Here is a 19,418-nt window from a genome sequence, read left to right as displayed (position 1 = left end):
TGCCAAAACTTAGGGGGGAGCGGCGGCGCCTCCCACAGCAGCTCCTGCCTAACGAGAGGTGCAGACCTCACGTTAGGGTTTCCACCGTAAGGTGAATCAGTAAACCTTAGTGCATATTATTATAATAGCCTTGCAATGGTACTGCAGCTCATTATAATGATTTGCATTCCGTTTTCGTTAGCTGCTACCGTGATCGGGAAATGGCGTTTGGTGCATGCTAGGGTTTACTACTTGCTCATTAATGGCTCGTTATTGGCTCGTCAAAGGCTCGTTAAGTTTAGTGCATCTGGGCCTGAATGCCTGTGCATTAGAAAAGAACACTTACTCACCTCATTTACATCCATTTCAATACAATTTGCGGCCATCTTTAGCGCTGATGTTAACACCTGTGCTTGAGCCCTGTGGAAATTCAAAGCACATTAGCGTGCGTTCACATCTACACTAACTGCTTTTTTACCGCTGGCATTAATTTTGAGCATTGGGCCCTCATAAGGCAAAGGGGCAGAGATCAGGGGTGACCTATAAGATTCCAAGCTGCAACTACCAAGAAATAACTGCAGTTTACATACAGGAACCACAAAATTATTGAATATTTTTACTGCTGTAATTGCCTATAGCTCATGTTTGATTTATTCTTACTGTACACCATCTTGAGTGAATTCCTTCAAAAAGGCGGTAAATAAATCCTAATCAAACATATAAATGGCAAGAGGCGTACTCACTCGCAAATGCGCAGTAGAGACCCTCTCTATCCCGCCCCCGCGTCAATACGTGATGACGGAGGCGTGACAGAGAGGGAACCTGCGAACCTGCGAGTAAAGGAACCGCCGTCGCCGCCGCCGCCACCCACCCTCCACCCGGCCCGGGTACCTGGCTTCACTATTCAAACTGCCGGAACGCAGCACACAGCTCATCTGAGCTGCCGTTGGCCTTCCTTACCTGCCTGTGTCCCGCCCTCGCTGACGTTACGTCACACGAGGGCGGAACACACACAGAGAAGAAGGAAGGCCGACGGCAGCTCAGATGAGCTGTGTGCTGCGTTCCGGCGGTTTGAATAGTGAAGCCAGGTACCCGGCCTGGGTGGAGGGGTGGCGGAGGGGACTCCGGGGGGGGGGGGGGCTTTCAACCCCCCTTCCTTTGCTAGCCCGTTTTTTACGGGCTCAACGGCTAGTAAATAAATAAATTACAAACAATGTGATGCACATACATTATAGAGGCAGAATATGGACAATGATGCTCTTCAGCACCATTACCTGGGTAATCATCTATATAACTTAGGACAGCTGTTCTTCAGAGTGGTGTAATTAGGATTTATACCCTAAGACAACTGGTGCTATGTACACACAGTAAGGTTATCCTGGAACTTAGGGATGTTTTCAAATGTTTCAGATTTTTTTCACAATTGGCATTGTTTGAAGTTCATTTCAGGCATTCATTGTAATAAAATATGTTGGAACACATATTAGAACGGTTTAATGCAGGCAAATTGATTATGCACGCATTGACTCTTAGGTTAAGATTATAAAATTGATTTTGTATACACTGGATTTTTAAAGGCATGTTCTTTTTATTTTGGGACTAATTTTATAACTGCCTACATTTGCAAAAAGTACATGCATACCTTTAATTGTGTGGACTGTGTTGAATTTTCAAAGTGAAAACATGCATTGAATTTCACTTCAGAAAACCTGTGCACATATATTTAGACCTGTTATTTGGTATACGTGGAGGGGCATAATCGAACAGGGTGCCCAAGTTTTCATGAGGGAGTCCTCGCAGGACGGCCACATGAAGGGGCGGGGAAACCAGTATTATCGAAACAAGATGGGCGTCCATCTTTGAGATGGTCGATCTTAGAGATGGTCGTCCCCGGTTTTTGGCCATAATGGAAACCGAGGACGCCCATCTCAAAAACGACCAAACGACCAAATAGTGCACTGGTCTCCCTGACATGCCAGGACACCAACCGGGCACCCTAGGGGGCACTGCAGTGGACTTCACAAATTGCTCCCAGGTGCATAGCCCTTACCTTGTGTTCTCCCCACAACTGTACACCACTACCATAGCCCTAAGGGGTGAAGAGGTGCACCTACATGTGGGTACAGTGGGTTTCGGTTGGATTTTGAAGGGCTCACATTTACCTCCACAAGTGTAACAGGTAGGGGAGGATGGGTCTCCCTGGCTGAAGTGCACTGCAACCACTAAAACTGCTCCAGGGACCTGCTGTCATGGAGCTGGGTATGACATTTGAGGCTGGGAAAAAATATTTTTAAAGTTTATTTTTTTAGGGTAGGAGGGAGTTGGTGACCACTGGGGGAGTAAAGGGAGGTCATCCCCGATTCCCTCCGGTGGTCATCTGGTCAGTTCGGGCACCATTTCATGGCTTTGTCGCAAGAAAAAATGGACCAAGTAAAGTCGTCCAAGTGCTCGTCAGGGATGCCCTTCTTTTTTCCATTATCGGCCGAGGATGCCCATCTCTTAATCACGCTCCAGTCCCGCCTTCGCTATGGTGCCGACATGCTCCCGTGAACTTTGGTCGTCCCCGCAACAGGAAGCAGTTGAGGATGCCCCAAATCGGCTTTCGATTATGCCAATTTGGGTGACCCTGAGAGAAGGACGCCCATCTCCCGATTTGTGTCGGAAGATGGGCGCCCTTCTCTTTCGAAAATAAGCCTGATAGGGAGACAGTTCTATAAACTTTAATGATCCTTTTCCATCACACTCGACATGGGCCATGTTTTGACTGGATGGTCCACATCAGGAGTCTGTTCAGAACATTGATACAAAAAACAATCGATAAAATGAACATACATACACAATACACCAAAACATAATGGCAAAAAAATGGTTAAAAACGATTGCATACATAAAATCACTCAAGCATCATTACCATGTGAAAATAATTATATTAAAAAAAGGCAAATGTATAAAAAGGCAACATATATCTGCATAATGTTTAATAGTTTCATTTAAAAAGCTAAAAACCAAGACCGTTAGAGAATGTAACAAAATGACATTACAAACGTACCTGACTAGTTATAATTCTTCCTAGGAGCAAAATAAGGGCCCTGTTTACTAAACTGCACTAGCGTTTTTAGCGTGTGCAAAAAATTAGCACACACTAACCGTGTAGATGCCCATAGGAATATTATGGACATCTACATGGTTAGCGGGCGCTAATGCTTAGTGTGCACTAAAAACACTAACATGTCTCTAGCGTGGCTTAGTAAACAGGGCCCTAAATAACTAGAGTCTCATTAATTCAAAAGTTTGCTAATTAAAGAGGAAAGACACAAAAAATGTCAAGTTTTTACTATAAATAAGGTTCAGTGAAACATGGATAATGTTGAGAGTTCCCTGGAGTACCAGTTTTGCTGAAAGGTCAGCATCTTCCAGGATGAGGGGGAGCGTCAGCAGACAACTTGATCAGCAAACTAACCTCCTGATTACTAAGCCACGCGCTAATGCCGACACAGCCCATTCACTTTTGGCGTGGCTTAGTACTCATGGGGCTAAGTGTGTACATTTAAAGAATGCATAATTTCAATGAGTGATTAGATTAGGAACAGTGCCAGGAAGCCTGTATGCAGCCAGCAATATGTATTTTGAAGAGACAGTACTTTTATCCTCAACGCAGTGTTTATTGCTGCATATATTTACTGGTAATGTAGGCATTATTGGGTTTTTCATGTTATCTAGTGAAATATCGGTTGGTGCCATGATGGTTTTGTTATTTGCTGCTACATATTTTTGCTGTTATAGTTTAGGTTGGGCGTTATAGTTTTTGACTTAGTATTTTGACACAGTACATTGATAACAGTGCAGATTTGGGGTTAATTTTTATGCCCAAGTACCTTTTATTATTTTTTATTCTTTATTTTTTTATGCAGTACAGCTACAGCTACATTAATATTTTTTTGGGGGGGTTGGATTGGAGTACCAAGACATTTTGCTGTTGGAAAGGGAAAGGGGATTTGACTTGATAATACCACCTTTCTGTGGTTACAATCAAAGTAGCTTACATATTATATACAGGTACTTATTTTGTACCTGAGGCAATGGAGGGTTAAGTGAATTGCCCAGAGTCACAAGGAGCAGTGGGAATCAAACCCAGTTCTGCAGGTTCTCAGGCCACTGCCCTAACCACTAGGCTACTCCGTAACATATTGCTGCTACATTTCTGTTAGTGTTGCGGCATATTTTTACTGCCAGTGTAGGTTTTATTAGCGTCGAATCACCCTTATGCAACCAATGTCTTTTTCTAAGTTTCTGGTCACAATTTAGGTACACTGAGGCATCTCCAGCTCACGTTGGTTTAAGGTGGTCAGTTCACTGGGTGATTTAGGAGCATCGGGTAAAGATTTACTGTAACTCTTTGTTGCTACAGATTGTATTGCCGATCGATTGTTCCTGCACACAGTTCCATAAGGTTGCCTTTTACTAAGCTGTGCTAAAAAGTGGCCAGCGCTTCCGTCAGTGCTTGGGTTTCCCACGCACTGTGGCCATTTGTAGCACGGCAGTAAAATGGCCATGTTCATTTTTTTGTGGCCACATGCTAATTTCCCCATTAGTGTGTGGTCATTACCACCAGGAGCCCTTACGCCACCTATTTAGGAGACAGTACAGACTCCTGTGTTACCCCCATGCTAATTGGGTAGTGCGCAGTAATGTTCCCATGCTATCCAATTAGCATATGCACGTCTACTCTCTGCCCCAGACCTGCCTCCCATAGCAAGAAATAAAAAATATTTTTTACTGCTGGAGTAGTGCGCGTTGATGGGCAAACTATCATGGGACACCTCAGTGTGTCCCGCGGTACTGCTCTTTTACTGTACAGTAGATCCATGTTAGGCCTACTGCACCTTAATAAAAAGGCCCCTAAGTGGCTAAGCTTCAAATATGCATGTTTTTATGTTTCTGTTCTCAACTAGTAATCTTTGTGGTTTTTGGCTGCCTATTGACCTGTGTTGACCATAACCTTTGATTTTTTCCTTATACTGCATGGTACTTACCGCATTGGTACGGTTTGGTTTTTGTCATATTGTTCACCATTGCATAATTCATTACTTAATTTCTATATGGCTCACTGTTCTTTAGTTCATTTGCATTTTCTTCCACCTCCCTTCCCCCACCTTTCCTGCCTTTCTTTCTTTTCTTCTCTCTCTTCCTCCACTCTTCCTCTTTTCCTTTTTTCTATTTTCCCTGTTCTTGTTTGTCTTAACTCTTCTTTTAGTCTTTTACTCTGAGTGTCTTTGTATATACATTCTCGTATAATAGTCTGCCAAGTGTTATAACTTATGGGATGTATACATATATTTGTAGGCCTGGCATGATGCTTCTATGACTTTTCTGTGAATCATCATTATTTGTTGATCTGCATGACATTAGATATGTTTTTAATTTGCACACAACTGATAAAAGTCTATAAGTTGTGTTTATCAGTTGGCAATGCACCTATACTACTACTAATCATTTCTATTGTGCTACTAGTCATATGCAGCACTGTACACATTATACGTAGGTACTTTCTCTGGCCCTAGAGGGCTCACACTCATGACTCACCCATGGTAACATCCCCTTGTAGTTGTGCACTAAGAGGTCCTTTACTGAACTGTGACAAAAGTGGCCTTATGCAGGACGTTCACTTTTGCTAAGGTCACTTTTTGTGTGTCCAGAAAATGGCAGATTTTCAGGCTCAAAAAAGCCTTATGCCAAACTTGAGTAGTCCTGGAGGTGTCAGGAAAAACTTTAATTCTAGCACCACAAAAACTCATATTCTTTTTTTATAATATATTTTTTTAATACCAGTGACTTATTACTCTCATTAACAAATGTAACCAGTAGACTTCCAAAAAAAGCTGTAAGATCTACTTCAGAAACCAGTAACTGATTCAGCTCTTGCTGGTTAACCTAGAGAGTAGCCTTGGGAGGGGTCTTTTTCTTAAAGTTCCCATTTAAATATACTATCACCTGTCAGGGAAATGAATTTATTTTTTGGGACTCTTTGCAGTTGGAAAATTTCATTAAAGGTAATGAGAAATGATTGTCTAGATAGGAGTTACTTTTAGATATGATGCTATTTTGGTATATTGTATTGCTTATTTTTTTGTGTCATGTTGTGTTGTGGTAGCTTCTTCCCTTTGATATGGGGTTGCAGGCAATTGGTATTGTATGGTATGTTTTTCTTTTTTTTTTCTTCCTTGCCTTTTTTTCTTTTTCTCTTATATGAGATGGACAATGTTATAATACTGTACAACGTCTCTAAAACTCTCAATAAATATACAGATAAAAAAAAATCTATAATAAAAATTTGTAAAAAAGAAAAGAACATGGTAGATTTTTCCATTTTCCGAATAAATGACTATGCACAAATTTTCAGTATTAACAGTATCGTTAACCTCTCTCAGCGGAAGGGGCTCCTATATCTCCAAACCAGAATGCCCAGCTCCAAACAGATTTAAAAAATCTTTCTTTACAGAGTATTTAATAGCACTATTGGATCTATCGGATGCGCATGACACCACTACTATGGCTCAGTTTATCGAGCCAAGCTTTGCTTAGAGTGGGCATATATTCGTCACTGATCCAAAATTGTATTACTTTATATTTTTACTTGTAAATTATTTTTTTTTTTTCAAAAACACTTATCATTCAAAGTTAGGGTACTTAGCTTAAAAGCTTAGAAGCTTCTTCTTTTTAATTCATAATTCTCTACATGTTATATTGAAGGAGACTTCTCATGCCAGCATGAATCCATGTTTCGCAAAAATTGTTGTATCAAGGACTGTCTCCACTATAAGATAGACTGCACTGGGAGATGAAGATGCAGTGATGCAGTCTATCTTATAGACAGGAAAGAAATTATCAGTCATATCAATTCATACAGGGTAGTAAGGTTGAGGGGCCAAGGGTAATGGGAAGAGAGGGAAAAACAGGGTATTTTAAGGGAAAAATTAGATCAGGCCCAGTGACAGGCAGGTCACATCCCACCTAGGGGGAGTCAAAGGCCAGGCAAAATAGCCAAGTTTTTAAGGCAGTCTTAAATTTTTCTAAGGAGGGTTCAGCACAAATAGCTAATGGTAGGAGGAGGTGGTGCAAGAATATTATGCACCCTAGGTGAACCTTCAGCCTTGTTCCCCTCGCAATTAACTTTAATACTCCTAGCAACCTGGATTTTGTTGGTGCTAGCTTCTGTTCTCACTGCCTCAGAGATGTGTCAGTAAGCAGTGTTTTACATATACACAAACATCAGCAATTCAGATTTTAAGAACATAAACGCTGCCATATTGGGACAGACCAAAGGTCCATCAAGCCCAGCATCCTGTTTCCAGCAGTGGCCAATCCAGGTTACAAATACCTGGAAAGATCCCAAAACAGTACAACATATTTTATGCTGCCTTATCCTAAAAAAACAGCACAGAGAGGGTTCAAAGCACAAGGCACAGTCCAAAAAACAACAACAAAAAAAAAAGCACTAAGAGCCTCAGCCTCCAACATCGGGACAAATTCTTTAGTTTCACAGCATGGATCAAAATGGTACATCAATCTCCTGCGGCTTCAGTTATGCTGGGACAAATTCTTCTTTATTGATGAACCTAAGCTTTCCAGCTGGTTCTTTATCATTAGAAATCACATACCCAACAACCCCTGAAGCAGACGCTGTGTGCCGAAATATGGTCCGTGTCGGGTCTACGCTGTAGGAAACTGATGTACCATTTTGATCCTTGCTGTGGAATTAAAGAATTTGTCCCAAATTTGGAGGCTCTTACTGCTTTTTTTGTATGCTGCCTATCCTATAAATAAGCAATGAATTATCCCAAGTCCATCTTAATAATGGCTTGTGGACTTTTCTTTTAGGAAGTTATTCATACCTTTTTTAAACTCCGCTAAGCTAACTGCTTTTACCACATTCTCTGTCAACAAATGCCAGAGTTTAATTACACGTTTAATTACACGTTGAGTGAAGAAATATTTTCTCTGATTTGTTTTAAATTTACTACTTGTAGCTTCATTGCATGGCCCCTAGTCCTAGTATTTTTGGAAAGAGTAAACAAGCGATTTACATCTACACATTCCATTCCACTCATTATTTTATAGACTTCTATTGTATTTCCCCTTGGCCGTCTTTTCTCTAAGCTGAAGAGCCCTAGTCGCTTTATCCTTTCCTCACAGGGAAGTCATCCCATCCCCTTTACCATTTTCTCTGTACCTTTTCTAATTCCACTATATCTTTTTTTAGATGTGGAGACCAGAATTGCACACAGATTTTGTAACTTAGCTCAAGAACCATGATCATCCCAACACCATGACACCCAGAATAATCCTGTAAACTGTGAACCGCTTTGGCACTGAGTTAGAAAGTGGTATATAAAGTGAATAAATCCAATCCAATCCATGTATTTGATCAGCATACCTTTAAATATTAAACTCTGTTATGAAAATATATGCATAATGCGTAAGATTTGCAAAAGCCATTTGCCCATTCTTTCTGCAGATAAAAGTATGCACTGATGATTCTTTGAATTTGTGTGGCTATCATTTTGTTTTGACAGTTGCTGTTCTTTGCTGTCTCCAAGAAACTGCTGCCCTAGGCAACAACCTAACTTGCCTAATGGTTGAGCTCGTTTAGGGGTGCAGGAGAGGATTACTTCCTGTCTGCCCCCTCCCTCCTCAACCAAAGTATCTGTACTACTAGCATGACAGCTTAGGGAAAGGAGGGTTATAATAGTGATAGGGGAAAAGAGAAGAAGGAAAGCAAAGGGGTGAGGGGAAGGGATAACAAAGAAAGGGAGAAGAGGTCAAATGAGGAGAGATAAGGAGGAACAACAAACAGCACTATTATGAGGAGAAAGGAGCACAATCAGACTTAAGGATGGCAAGAGAAGGTGTGGAAAGAGAAAGAAAAGAAGGGGAGATATTGGAAAGGAAGGCGAGTAAGAGGAGGGGAAAGCAATATCATAGAGATTGAAAGCAAGGAGATACTTGATGTTTTCTAGTGTTCATGATAGTGTCCGAGATCATTTTCCCTGTTTGCAACTGCTACTAAAAAAAGTTTATTCCTGTTCACTTAATTTCTGCTTAATTTATTGATGATAGCTACAAACATAAGAGCTGCATCAGCACCTGCAGGCTGATTCCTGGCACTGTCGTGTACCAGAAAATGCATATCTAATTATCTAAGTATGGGTAAAATCTAAATGTTTCCAAGTATAAAGCCAGAGTTTAGAAAGAACATACAAACGGAAACTGAGACATTCAGAATATGGTTTAACTAAGTTTGATAGTGTTTCTTCTTTTTACGTCAAGCTTAACTGGTTGCCAATTACGGCTAGGGCTTTTTTTTTAAGTTAGCCTGCTTTCTTTTAAAAATATTACAGGGGCAGATACCAATTTATATTCTTGTTCATTTCTGCTTTACATCTTCTTATAGGGTCAGGAGAGGGATAACTATAATTTCTTTACCTTTCTGCCAGTTAAAGGCAAGAAAGGATTAGCGCTGTTTGATAAATCATTGGCAGTTCAAGCAGAGCGTTTATAGAGAGATATTACTGGATTGTTTTTCTTTTCACAGTCTTATGTTTCATTTTGAGAAAATGTAAAAACTTTTTTATTTAAAAAATATGTAAAATAGTTTTTTTTTTTTGTTGCTAGATTAATATAGTCTTCCCAGAGGAATGTTCTGGTTTTCTTGATGTTTGTAAACCGCCTAGAACTGAAAGGTGTTAGTGGAATATAAGCCTGGATGTAATATAACTTATATTTTAGAAAAGGATCTTCCAAAACAGGGTCCTGCAAAAATACATGCAAGAATAGATGTCTATGTAAGGTGGCAACTTCCATTTTGCAATTGTCAGTGTCTAAAATGTAAACAGGGTCAACATACACATGTATTTGCTGGCACCTATATGTGTATAGGTATTTTTGAACAAATGAAGAGGAACTGGTTTATCTTTTTTAGTTTTCTGGAACCACTCAACTCATCTTCAGGTATTTTAGAACATATGCATGGCATTTTAGAAACTTCTTGTTCTTTGTCTCTGCCGCCTCTAAGCAATGAGCTTTTAATGGCTCTTGGGGCTGCCATAAGTATGATGATTTCAATGGAAGGCCCTAAGGGGGGTGAGGTTGTCAGTGCCACCCATGGCCACCTCAGGGCATTGGAGAATTAGGTGACTTGTTCAAGGCTTCAAGGAACTTCTGTGGGATTTGAACCTGGGCCCTCTGGTTCCCATCCTGCTGCTCTTACCATTAGGTCACTCCTCCACCTGTTTCAGAAACATTACATTACAGGTAGCATTTATAGGCTGCTTATACCAAAAAATTCAGATCAAAGTGGCTTACAACTAAGGGTAGGGCATACCCTAGATCAAATAACAGGCAGAAACTTCAACAAGGTTAATGTTGGGATCCCAGTGTGCTATCAAATTAGATGTGGTTGTAGTGGGTGGCATAACTCTGAAGGTATATGAATTGGTCACACAAACTATAAAGGAAGACATCTGGGTTCTCACCACTTCAAACTCTGAACTTTCTAAGAGTGAATTTATAGCACAGTGGTTCCCAAACCTGGTTCTGGAGGCACCAAGCCAGTCAGGTTATCAGGATACCCACAATGAATATTCATGAGAGAGATATGCATGCAGTGGAGGCAGAACATGCAAATTTCTTTCATGAATATTCATTGTGGGTATCCTGAAAAACTGACTGGCTCAGATGTCTCTGGGACCAGGTTTGGGAACCACTGTTATACTGAATATAAAGAGCTGTGTATTTCTCCTTAAACATATACTTTTCATTGGTCCTTCCTTCAAGAGTTATCTATAATGTGTGGTGTCAGATTTCTAAGTCACTCAGTTCATCAGTGAGCACTACTGTTTGTGTTGATCTACTGAAAGACTCTGAGAAACTGGCTGCCATTGGCTAATAGTTTATAATCCATTTCTCTCCATTGGGTTCTAATGTGGCCGCTGATGAATGCAAGAATGCGTGTAATTGATTCGTATACCCAGAGGCGCCATAAAACAAGCACATCTGTTGCTCTTCCAAGCTGCAAGAGGAACGTCTTGTTCAGAGCAGTTTCTGGAAGAATTTGCCATGAGGTAAATCTTTAGTAGTTTAAATTGTTTACTCTTTTCATTTTCAACTGAAACTCAGTTTATAATAGTAATAAAGCTCAACACTGCAGGTTTTCATTAGCTCAGCTGGACTCTCGAGCATTAAGAACTCTCAGCTTTACCTCAGGAACTTAACTATTCCTTGTTTTGGATTATAGTGCACCATCAAGCCTTTTGCTTAAATAAGACTCAACATATTATATATATTCAAACAAAGGGGTCCTTTTACTAAGGTGCGCCGAAAAATAGCCTGCGCTGTTGTAGGTGCGTGTATTGGATGCACGCAGGTCCATTTTTCAGCACACCTGCAAAAGCCTTTTTTTTGGGTTGAAAATGGACGTGCGTCAAGATAAAAATTGGTGCGTGTCCATTTTGGGCCTGAGACCTTACCACCACCCATTGACTTAGCGGTAAGGTCTCATGCGTTAACCGGGCAGTAATCATCAGTATGCATACACTGCCTGGTTAGCGCCACGTGGTAGAAAATAAAAAATATTTTCTGCTGCGCATATTGGGTGCGCGTAAAAAATGAAATTACTGCCCAGGGCACTTGATAGTTGGGTGGTAGTTCCAAATTGATGCAGTTTGGATGTACATAGGCACCTACGTACCTTAGTAAAAGGGCCCTTTAGATTGTGAGCCCTGCTGGGATAGGGAAATACCCAGTATACCTGAATATGACTCACCTTGAGCTACTACTGAAAAAGGTGTGAGCAAAATCTAAATAAGTAAAAATACTATATGACAAAACAAAAAGTAATAGGTTAGAAAAGATTTGTTGTAGTAAATGCTGTGTAACCCACATGCCCCAATTGGCTCATTGGTATGTGCAAATGAACTAGAGACCAAACTTTAATTGACGTTCACTTATCTGCTAACCTTCAGTCCCTATTTCCACTTAGTGCCTTTTTTCATTGGCTCTGCCCTGCACTAGAATGTTCATTGATCCATAACCCACATGCTTGGTCTTGTTCATGTATTCAGCAGTCTATTCAGGGGCACCTCATGGTGCCACTAATATGTTTGTGACTATCATTCATCACCTATCTTCTCTGCACACTCCCTTTCTGTCACATGCTTTTATCTGCCACTCCTTTCCATGCTCTGCTTATCTGTAATCAAGAAGCCACCTCGCCGATGCAACCGTTAGCTTTTTAAGCTTTCTTTCATAGAGATTTAGTTCAATAAGCGTGTGGGAAAAAATAAACATCAATTAGCTTCATTTACTGAAATAGGTTGTAAGAATTTTATGTAAATGATTTTCTTTTGCTGAGGGGGGATCTTTCATATGTTCTTGTGCTTACATATTTCTGCTGTAGGTGTGTTTAGCCAACTTAGACTCAGCCTAGAACAGGACATCCTATTTACTGAGGATTTATACATCTGCATAGCTCTCCTAGTTCTTTCCTGCACAACCAACAGTGAAGGATATTCTTTCTTTTCAAGCTTTCATAAGTCCGCTGCTGCATAATTTTATACTCTCAAAGTGGAGACTAAGAACTACAGGTAACCTGCTTTAAACTGAGTTAAAGCTTCTTACTGCAAAAATACTAGAACAATGGAGTAAGACCACCAATGGTCCATAAAAAGCAGCTTGAATAAAAATCAATTCCAAAAATCTGACATTTGCCAATAACTTGCTTTAAATAGAGATACGGTTTCTTACAGTAAAAATACCAGGCTCTTGACAAGGCATAACCAAAAGGAAGAATGAAGCTGAGAGTCTGTTATGTACGCTTCAGTGTTGGGAAAGTTTGAAGGTGGATTAATTAGAGAGTCAATGACATTATCATATTCTCTTTATGCCCACTCATTCTCATGGCTTGAATCCATACATGGAAAAAGGAAGCACACATCAGTGGGAGAAACTATCTGGAAGGACCCTATTATATGCATTTTAGACTCATATTTCTAATCACCTAACCTTAGGAGGAAACATGACAGAGGCATCTACATCTGCACAGGTAGGACACACAGTTCACTGACTAAACAGAATAGCATCGGGGCTAGCCTGCAGGATGAGGTAATGGGTGCCATTGCCCAATTTTAAAACTTTGGGCACCATCATTAAAGAACTAGTTTGCCATGGGTTACATCCAGTGGCATAGCTATGGGGGGGCCTTGGTTTGGCTGGCGGGGGTCCCCAACCCTCATCAGCTGAAGCATTTCTCCAGCACTGGCCTTTGCGCATTGCCTGCCGTGCTTCTCCTCAGGTCGTGTGCATGCTCGGTTTTAGTGAAACTGAGCATGTATGCAAGAATTGTATAAATGATGCTTAAAAGTGTGCGTGCAAATTTGGGGCACATGCCCAATTTGCAGTGAGCCTGAAAAATGAGCTTGTGGAGCTATGGTTAGTAATATGTAATTTATCCTTAAACTCGAGCTTGGTACCGGAAGATTGGAGGGTGGCCAATATAACGCCGATTTAAAAAAAAAAAAAAAAGGTTCCAGAGGAGATCTGGGAAATTATAGACTGGTGAGTCTGACGTCAGTGCCGGGCAAAATGGTAGAGACTATTATTAAGAACAAAATTACAGAGCATATTCAAAAGCATGGATTAATCAGACAAAGTCAACATGGATTTATTGAAGAGAAATCTTGCCTCACCAATCTACTACATTTCTTTGAAGGGGTGAACAAACATGTGGATAAAGGTGAGCCAGTTGATATTGTGTATCTGGATTTTCAGAAGGTGTTTGACAAAGTACCTCATGAAAGACTCTAGAGGAAATTGGAGAGTCATGGGATAGGAGGTAGTGTGTTATTGTGGATTAAAAACTGGTTAAAAGATAGAAAACAGAGAGTAGGGTTAAATAGTCAGTACTCTCAATGGAGAAGGGTAGTTAGTGGTTTTCCCCAGGGGTATGTGCTGGGACCGCTGCTTTTTAACATATTTATAAATGACCTAGAGATGGGAGTAACTAGTGAGGTAATTAAACTTGCTGATGACACAAAGTTATTCAAAGTCGTTAAATTGCAGGAGGATTATGAAAAATTACAAGAGGACCTTACGAGACTGGGAGACTGGGCATCTAAATGGCAGATGACGTTTAATACGAGCAAGTGCAAAGTGATGCATGTGGGAAAGAGGAACCCGAATTATAGCTACGTCATGCAAGGTTCCACATTAGGAGTCACAGACCAAGAAAGGGATCTAGGTGTCGTCATTGATGATACGTTGAAACCTTCTGCTCAGTTTGCTGCTGTGTCTAAGAAAGCAAATAGAATGTTAGGTATTATTAGGAAAGGAATGGAAAACAAAAATGAGGACGTTATAATCCCTTTGTATCGCTCCATGGTGCAACCGCACCTCGAATATTGTGTTCAATTCTGGTCGCCGCATCTCAAAAAAGATATAGTGGAATTAGAAAAGGTACAGAAAAGGGCGACGAAAATGATAAAGGGGACAGGATGATTTCCCTATGTGGAAAGGCTAAAGCGGCTAGGGCTCTTCAGCTTGGAGAAAAGGCGGCTGAGGGGAGATATGATAGAGGTCTATAAAATAATGAGTGGAGTTGAACGGGTAGATGTGAAGCGTCTGTTTGCGCTTTCCAAAAATACTAGGACTAGGGGGCATGTAATGAAGCTACAATGTAGTAAATTTAAAACAAATCTGAGAAAATGTTTCTGCACTCAAAGTGTAATTAAACTCTGGAATTCGTTGCCAGAGAATGTGGTAAAGGTGGTTAGGTTAGCGGAGTTTTAAAAAGTTTTGGCCGGCTTCCTAAAGGAAAAGTCCATAGACCATTATTAAATGGACTTGGGGAAAATCCACTATTTCTGGGATAAGCAGTATAAAATGTTTTGTACTTTTTTTTTGATCTTGCCAGGTATTTGTGACCTGGATTGGCCACTGTTGGAAACAGGATGCTGGACTTGATGGACCTTTGGTCTTTCCCAGTGTGGCAATACTTATGTACTTATGTACCTGTTTTGTTTCACGGTCTACTTATGGAGAAGGCTTAGAGATTGGGTTGAGGAAGGTGGCTGGACAAATGCCCTTTTCCAAAAACCATTTCACATCATCTAGCATTATTTAATTCTTTTGAAAAGCTTTGCCTGGAATGTATTCAAAGCCTTTCCAAGTAGAGGCAGCAAGCGGTCTGTGACTCCGACTGCAAGAAGTATGTGTCAAGAGTCAGACTCAAAAGTCTGTACGGACTTGAAAGCATTTAAAAATTAGTTATGCTCAAAGGCAGAACGCTATGTTGCTTTCAGCAAATAGTCACCGTTTCTCTGAGCAGTAAGATTACATACCGTTGTAATGTGTGACACTGCTGTATAGTGCTTAATGGAAAAATGATTGATTTATGAAATGTGATTTGTCTGCGGACTAGAACTAATATCATTTATATAGACATGCCAATTAAGTTAACCAGATGTTCAAATCAGCCGTTAGCATCGCATGCAAGAAACCTAATCACTTTAAATGTATCAGTTACAGTATCTTTAACCAATAACCAATAATTTCCATCTCCTTGGGAGAGAGTTACTCCCCAGAAAGATACCTATGCTATCCTGAACAAAGAGAAAACAAGTGGGTGACCTCCAGTGAGATAAATATAGGCAAAGACCCTGCCACTTAGCTTTTTACCTGAAAAGCCTGCAAATGGTGAGGTCAGCACAGGTAATTACCGTAGTCTGGTAGCACCAGCAAATGTGTCAGTAGTTGTGGTTACAATGTCTATGTGCAGTGTATGACATCATATATCTTGTTTCTCTGTCCATCTGAGACCTGATGTCCTTAAGTGGTAAAGTAAAGCAGCATGAAATGAGTCACAACCAACAGGAAGATCTTTTAATGTGCAGCAGCAAAGTGTTCTCCATTTTTCAGTTGAATTTGTTTTTTTATTAATAAGATAGTGCCGTTATATAAGTCTCTGGTGAGGCCTCATTTGGAGTACTGCGTGCAGTTCTGGAGACCGCTCTTACGTAAAGATATAAACAGGATGGAGTCGGTCCAGAGGGCGGCTACGAAATTAGTAAGCGTTCTTGAATGCAAAAAATATAGGGACAGGCTTATGAACCCCAACATGTATACGCTGGAAGAGAGGGGGTGAGAGGAGACATGATAGAAACGTTTAAATATCTCAAGGGCATTTATGTACAGGAAGAGAGCCTTTTTCAAATGAAGGAGAGCTCTGGAATGAGGGGGCATATGACAAAGTTAAGAGGGAATAAGCTTAGGAGTAACCTAAGGAAGTACTATTTCACAGAAAGGGTGGTAGAGGCATGGAATGGCCTCCCGGTTGAGGTGGTGGAGTCTAGGACTGTTCTAGAATTTAAAAAGGCATGGGATAAGCATATGGGATTGCTTAGGAACAGGACAAATTAGGGGATACAGAGGATGGGCAGACTGGATGGGTCATATGGCCTTTATCTGCCGTCTTGTTTCTATGTTTCTGTGCTCTAAAAGGGCACAGTCTCCTTTGCAATATATTAATTAACTTGTTTCTTTGAACCTATACTTCTAGAATTCATATATATGAAATGTACCAGATAGTAAAATAGTTAGGGCCCAATATTCAGACCATGGGAGTTAGCCTGGTTAACTCCCGTGGTCGGTGCTGAGCCGGGATATTCAATGCCGGGCCATTTCCAGTGACCAACATTGAATATCTGGTTTATTTTTGGCAGGTTCAAACTTAACCAGCCAAGCTGATACTCAGCGCTGGCCAGTTAAGTTTGAACTGGCCAAAGATAGGTCTGGTATTCACGCAGTCAAATATGCCCATCAAACTCATGTTGAAAATCGGTGGCTAGCCGGTTATATCATACAATATAATCAGTTAGCAGCTAGTCACTGTGTCCAGTTGAAACTTTGCGGATGGCTAGTTATGGTGCATTTAACTGGCCAGGTGCTGATCCTGACCGGTTAAATGCCTTTGGATATTGGGGGGTAAGGTGCTTCTTTTAGAAGCACTAACCATGTTTTAGATGTGCATAAAACTCACAATTAAGGCCTCATAAATTAAATAGATATTCTCCTGCCCCTGGGTCTCTTGTTCAAGTGTGACTGAATCTTTAGACATAACAGCATTATCATGGCCCAGCAGTGGAAGACTGGCCTGAGTTTTTCAGATACCCAATGAGAAGAACTATTAAAAGCTCCCTCTTTATCCCTAGGGAAGGATATTTCTACCTCCGGCATAGATCTCAATTATATGACGATTTGAACGTGCTAATTAAATTAGAACTACACAGCACATCCCTTGTTGAATATTGGTAGAAAGAAGTGATCCTGCGAGATCTTAGGGTGCGTTTGGCGCCTAAAATATTTGAACATAATCAGGATTTTGTAGATCAGTGGAACAAAATATTGAATCGTTGCTCTCTGGATGTCATGCTTCTATTAATTAAAATCCTACAATCTAGAATTACTGTGGATAAAGAAAAATATGAAAAAGCATTAGGAGATCTGAATGTGGATTCTGCTTTTGCTGAAAATCATTGGATCTGAAGAATAAAAGAGAGACATTTTGTCAGAATTTGAAGCAACAAAAGGTTAAAAAGTTTAGCCATGGCCATCGTGATTATTCAGACGATTATGTATACCCCTGGATGAGGACTGAGCCAGGAAATGAGTAAGAAATTAAGAAGAAAACTGATTTTAACTATCCTCAGGGAGTTCAAGTTGATCGGATGAAGGGGGTGGTAAGAGTTCAAATGAAGATCTGGAGAGGGATTCAGGAAAACAGTGAGGAAAATGTATGGGGAGAAGAGGCAAAGGAGAGGAGTCAAGCCAGTAACACTCTCTCTCAACTGTGAGGGAATCAACCAGCTGAAATGATGTTAATGTTTAACGGACTGACTTTTGTCCCAAGTTTGTATGGAGATGAAGAAGTTTTTGAGATGTTTACAATTAAAGCTCAAGATTGGTAATGTTGACAGTTGTGATCATTCTATTATAAGAGAAAAATCTTCTTTGGTCCCCCCTGTCTCCCCCCCCCCCCCCCCGATTCATTGAATCCCATTCTTCATACCTTTAAAAGTTTAGTTTTGAAAGAAATAGAAATGGTAGAGAGTAACCCCTGTTTTTACAAATTCAATTTGTCTAAAGAAGAATGATCAGCAATGCAAAGTTTGTGATCAGATGACACAGTGGTGATACGGAGTGCTGATAAAGGTGGGGTGATTGTTGTTTGGGACAAGGATGATTATATGGAAGAGGTGAGGTCCCAATAATCCAACATAGAAAATTAATTACAATTAATGGAGGATCCTTCTGATGAAACTGCTGATCTAGTTAAGACTGTAACGATTGGGAGGTTGGAAGCGGACTTTTTGACCACTAAGGAATTTAATTTTCTAAATTATGAGAATTTCAAGATTCCAATCTCTTATTTACTGTACTTCTGAAGATTCATAAGAATGAGCAGCACCCACTACGTCATCCTATAGTCTCGGCAAGAGACTCTTTGTTGGAAAGGTTGTGTCATTCTATAGAGAAATGTTTACAGCCCTCTCTTGTAGTGGTGAAATCATACTTTAAAGACACCACATTTTTCTTGCAAGAGAAGGAAGGAGTAATGTCATCTGTGGAATATTTTGGTCATTTTTGATGTTTTATACGAGCATTCCGCAATATGAGGTGCTAACTGTTATTTTTGAAGTTCTACAGCAGCGACAGCATCCCCATCAAATCCCCACTGAATTTTTTAGTGTAATTAAGCAGACTTCCTATGAAGAACAATTATTTTATTTCTAACAGGTCTCACATTGCTATGGGTGCCCACTGTAGCCAAATTGTTCATGTCTGCATTTGAACAACGTTGGATGTATCCCTCTGATTTCTTTGAACATATTGAATGCTGGATTCATTTTATTGACAACATCTGTTTGCAGAAGGGGTCATTGGAGTCTTTAAAATCCTTTCTACATTATTTGAATGATTGTCATAAGACCATCAAATTTGAACTGCAATTTCATGAAAAGAGCACTCAGTTCCTGGATGTATTGATACAGAAGGGATTGACTTGGTTTCATATGACTGTTTTATTTTTTTTTAAAACAGATAGGAATTCATTACTTCATTTTTTGAGCATGCATCCAGTTCATACGCATGCAAATATTCTGTTTGCCCAATTTCTGCGGTATAGACAGATTTGTGACACAGAAGATTTAAGCCTATTATCTACAATGACACCCAGATCTTTTTCTTGAGCGTTGACCCCCAATGTGGACCCTAGCATCAGATAATTGTGATTCGGATTATTCTTTCCAACGTACATCACCTTGCATTTGTCAACATTAAATTTCATCTGCCATTTGGACGCCCAGTCTTCCAATTTCCTAAGATCGTCC

Source organism: Microcaecilia unicolor, chromosome 2, assembly GCF_901765095.1.
Source record: "Microcaecilia unicolor chromosome 2, aMicUni1.1, whole genome shotgun sequence".
NCBI lineage: Eukaryota > Metazoa > Chordata > Amphibia > Gymnophiona > Siphonopidae > Microcaecilia > Microcaecilia unicolor.
This window is presented reverse-complemented; position numbering follows the sequence as displayed.